This window comes from Dendrobates tinctorius, unplaced genomic scaffold (genome assembly GCF_039654945.1).
Source record: "Dendrobates tinctorius isolate UK_male_01 unplaced genomic scaffold, ASM3965494v1 ptg000334l, whole genome shotgun sequence".
Lineage (NCBI taxonomy): Eukaryota > Metazoa > Chordata > Amphibia > Anura > Dendrobatidae > Dendrobates > Dendrobates tinctorius.
The window spans coordinates 3,278,713-3,284,069 of NW_027362000.1; positions in this window are offsets into that span (position 1 = coordinate 3,278,713).

A 5,357-nucleotide genomic window follows, 5' to 3' on the forward strand; every position below is an offset into this window, starting at 1 on the left:
AACGCGGAAGACGTCACGGCAGTGGAGCAGGGAGAGATAAGTATTTCAACTTTGCAAGTGCTGTGATACTGAGCAAGCAGGGGGGGCCCACTTGTTGGTGACGGCACTGGCACAGGGCCCCTCATAGTACGGCGGTGTGTCTGACGGCGTGTGGAGGGCCCTCCCACCGGCAGAGACACTTTTGCGTACTATGAGGAGCCGTGTGCTAGTGCCGTCGCCCATGAGTATGCCCCCCCACCTGCTCAAGGAACCTGCACTTTCATCTGCACCTTCCTCTTTGTCACCGTGTAAGGTGGTATAATATGCGGGAAGGGAAACCTGAGTTTCATCAGGGTCAGATTCTGGCTGTGTAGAGTGCGAGGGGAATGTAGTGGTCTGGGTCAATGTACCAGCAGAATCATCTAGCAGTGGCTGGGCATCAGTGCACTTGTGACGCCCCCAGGACTACGGTCACCACAGTGGCATTACCTTCCTCCTAGGGAGTGTGATGTCATGCTTGGGAGCAACGAAGGATCTCTCTAGCAGTTAAAGCAACACACAACACAGTTCCCATTCCAGGCCAGCAGGGAGAGCTCTGAACCTGACTGCTGAGGAGCTGCTCTCTGTGGTCGGGAGGAGGTAAGTTAGGGCAGTCTGTGAAGGGAAGGGGAAATGTGTGGACGTGAAAAGGGGAGCTGGAGGATGAGCAGAGTTAAGGCTCACTCCTAGCTGGAGCGCATGGTCCAGATCCCGGTCTCCGAGTTTGTAGGGACACTGACGGTCCTGCAGCAGAAACCAGAGGAAGTAGCAGCTGTATATGCTCTGTTCCCAACTAAGGCTCGGAGGCCCCAGCAGCGACGTGTGTGAGCCAGAAGGAAAAGGCTATGGCTGCCTGCCATACGAGAAAGTTCCAAAAGAGAGTCAACAGGGGGAACTTCAGTGAACTCAGTACTGCAAGTACATCAGATTAGCGCTAGAACGGAGGCCACACTAACTATCTGCAGAGAGAGAATACCAAATTTGCTTCCAGGCTGACCAACTCCTTCTTCATCTGTACTCTGGGTCCTGGACGGTACTTACCAAGTACAGGTAAAGGAACTGCACGACTGTGTCTGTCATCTTTCTCCTGCGCCTGGCGCACGGCTCTGCTACATCCTGCACTGCACACCATCTATCAACTCTTTCATCTGCCCTGCAACTACGGCCCTACCTGTGCAGGGCTTCTACATCTTAGCTGCACCACAACATCTGTCCTAGAGAAGTGACACTGCAGCGTGGGTCAATCTGATCAGAAACCACAGGTGGCGTCACGTATCATTCACCTATAAACGTTATTCACCCCTTTGCATGGACGCTCAGGGCCACGGAACGGGTCATCACCACCAACGTGACACATCCCTGTGAGACACCGGCCTGGTACCAATTAACCCCACTGCCCTGGCTGGCCACCCACACTCCATGTCAGATTCATCTTGGACTGGGGAATTCATGATTTGACTTGATAACCCAGGCATGGTATGATAGAAAGAGCTACATGGACTAATGTGAAGTGTGGCCTGCTGCATCATTCACTTTTGGTGGAGGTGAAGGACACAAGGAAAGGGGTTCTTCCTGACCAGGAGCCAGCACTTGATGACTCAGTGCTTGCATTTTTTGAAACTTCAGAAGAGGAGGGCATATTTGCTGGAGTCTGTTTCGGCAATGTAAGCCAAAACCAGTTCCTGATGCTCCGGCTTTAAAAGTGGTTAACCTACTCCCAGAAAAGGTAGCCTTCCAGGTGTTCCGGAGCCAGACCATGACGCCTTCTCAACACCTCCTGCCTTAGCTGCTATTGTGCTTTTGCCACTACCAGAAGATGCACCACCACCATCAGCACCAGCTGGCCCCCCCACGCCCACGTCCACGACCTCTTCCACTATAATTCAAAATTTTGGAAAAAATGTACCCAAAATAACATCAGATATATAGTTCTGTATCAGAAGCATAAAGCTCTTTACAGTCAAAGGATAATTGTCAATCTCCCTATATATTCCATTAGTCACACAGTGACGCTCACAGGCTCAGTATGGATTAGACAAGAATATAAAAAGTAGAAAAGTGTACAGTATCATCAGATAGCAGATATATGTAGTATAGTTTAAACATTCTAAATCTCTGTAGGTATTTCAGGAGGCAGACACAGATGCTCTCAGGCTCAGTATGGATTACAACACAATATAAAAAGCAGTAAAACGGTAATGGATCTGAAGAGTACAGCTGTACACAGTGTAGGGGTCATTGTTGTCAATCTCAGTATTTATTTCCACAGTCAGAAAATAATTCTCACTTGGTCAGTTTGGATTAGACCAGAATATAAAAAGCAGGAAATGGGCAATGTATACACTAGTATTGGGGTAATCTTTAAATGTACATCTAAATTGCAGGACTAACCCACAGAATGTCACACGCTCAGGATGGATCACACCACAATATAACAAGAAGATCCGCAAGAAATAATCACACATGTGGGACAATGTTCCAGGTGTCAATGATACACTTAGAGTGGTGGGTGGAGGAGGACTTCCTGGCAGAAAGGGTACAGTATCACCAGATACCAGGTATATATAGCATATTTTGAACATTAAAAATGTACGTCTATATATCAGGAGTAGTGTTGAACCACCCCGCTAGTGTTCGAGATTGTTTTGGTTCGTCGAACAGGAGGCAAGTTCATCGACTGTTCGTCGAACGTTCGACGAACACCGTCAAACACCATTGAAAACAATGGCAGGCAAACACAAACACATACTAACACATAGAAAACAATTACAAAACACCTTAAAAGGTGTTCCAAAGCAGACAAAATGCTCAGAATACAAAAATAACATATGATAAAGGGAAACTACATATAGAAAAGAGGTGGAGGAGTAAAAGGCGGAGGAGGAGACACAGATATGTCATGCCCTTATGAAGTCAAGAAAGGCTGGAATAAAAATGTAAAATGCAAAAAAAAATTACAGATCTGAAATCGAAGACGATCATATACCGTCGGACTTCCCACCAATAAATTATGCCAACTGCCGATCGGACGGCCTTATTCCCACGAACCTCCGAACAGCATCCATGAAGGCAAAGTGTTTGGTTTCCGGGGGCAGTATGGTTGCAAAGCTGAACCTTAAAGGAATGTCCAGAAGGGCACCACCAGGAGTGGAGCCTGCAGCTTAATTCGACTCCACCCGGGAAACCTCAACCATGCCAGCTACAGAAAAGATGGACAGATTGCAAGCTTTGTCGATTCAGTGGGTGGTGGTGGATGTCCGTTTTTAGTTGTGCTAGCGATTTGTCAGCTTAATTCCGTTAATGAACGAGACTCCGGCATTCCCCCGCGGTTCGCGTCAAGCTTACTAGAGGGACACGCGAGGCTCTTGCACGTGAGATCGAGCAATAACAGATCTGTCATGCCCTTACATGTCCGGGGCTGCATGTGCGCTACACTGAAAGGACCAGCGTGTGTCGCTTATAGGTGCAGATAACCCGCTGAACACCATTAGTGATGGGGATCTGGAATTCGAATTCTTCCCCACGAACGAGGATTTCCCAGTAAGTGCAGGTCAACCGTAATTCCGGAATTAGGCCTAACCGGCATTCCAGAAAGAATGGAAAAATTAAGTGTTCAAACCACAGGTGCTGTAGCTTTTTTAACAGCTGGGCTTCTATGCTGAGTAGCACGCAGTTCTTACATAAACAGGCGGCATAGCTTGGTTCACGGGTGGGCAACTCTTCTGAGTAGCAGGCAGTGCTTACATAAACAGGCGGCATAGCTAGGTTCACGGGTGGGCTCTTCTGCTGAGCAGTAGACACCGGTAGTAGTCCCAAAGTATTCACTGGGCTAAATGGAGTTAAAATATGGTTCTTACATAAACACGTGGTACAGCTTGGTTCACAGGTGGGCTCCTCTGATGAGTAGAAGACACAGTTACTAGGCCCAAAGTATTAACTGTGCTAAATGCAGTTAAAAACTGGTTCCTTCATAAACAGGCGGCATAGCTAGGTTCACTGGTGGGCTCCTCTGCTGAGTAGCAGACAGTGCTACAAGGCCCTAAAGGATTTTCTGGACAAGATGCAGTAAAAAATTATTAGAAACACACACGGTGTAGCTCCTTGACAGGTGCACTACACCGCTTGCTACCACACACCGCTACTATGCCATGAAACAGTCTATTAACATTATTGATGTGAAAATGAAGTTATGCTTTTGGTGAATGAACCGTTCTCGAACGGAACCTCGAACAGCCGAATTTTAAGCAAATTGTTCGATTTCGACGAACGGCTCGAACACCGCCCAAAACAGCTGGAATTTAACTTGGCGGACAGGTCGACTCGAATACCGCTCATCTCTAATCAGGAGGCAGACTCAGACGTTCTCAGGCGCAGTATGGATTCGACAAGATTGTAGAAAGTTGAGAAAGGGTACAGTATCACCAGATAACAGGTATATATATAGCAGAGTTTACACATTAAAAATCTATGTCTATATATCAGGAGGCAGACTCAGAGGGTCTCAGGCCCAGTATGGATTCAACGTGATTGTAGAAAGTTGAGAAAGGGTACAGTACCACTGGATAGCAGGTATATATAGCATAGTTTAAACATTAAAAATCTGCGTGTATATTTCCGGAGTCCAACAAAGACACTCACAGCCTCAGTATGGATTAGATAAGAATCTAAAAAGTAGAAAAAGGGTTATGTATTCGAAGCGCACGCCAGTATACACTGTTGGGGTATTTTTCAATCTTCATATATATTTCAGTCTCAGTAAGACAGTCCAGACTCTCCGCAAGAGGAAACGAGATGGATACAAGTACAGACGGAAAGTCGAGTGATTGCAGAAATTTTGGAATTACTAATCACGGGAAAAACTCCCAGGAGAATTCTCAGAGGCGATGCTGACCCTCAATTACTTTGTCTGTGGAGACAGCGAAAACAGTTCTTGTGAAGAAATGTTTTCTGTATCGCAGTACCGTGGAACCCATCACCGTTACTCATCTCCATCAAATTGTGATCACAATTGTCCTCACTGCCTATCATGACCTGTCAGGTAACTTTGGAGTGCAAAAGACAGAAGCCACAGGCCGTAGGCGATTCTATTGGATTGGCATGAGAGGACACATTTAAAAATGTGTGCAGGAATGTCACACGTCTGTGAGTTGGAAAATCGTGAAAGCTGATGATAAACCACCACTGCATTTCATTGTGAGTCGACGTCCATAACAAATGGAAGCCATTGATCATCTGAAGATAGAGCCCAGCAGGACAGGGCTTAGCTACGTCTTAACCATCATCTATCATTTCACCAAATTTGTATTGGCAGTCCCAATTAAGTATTAACAGGCCAGACT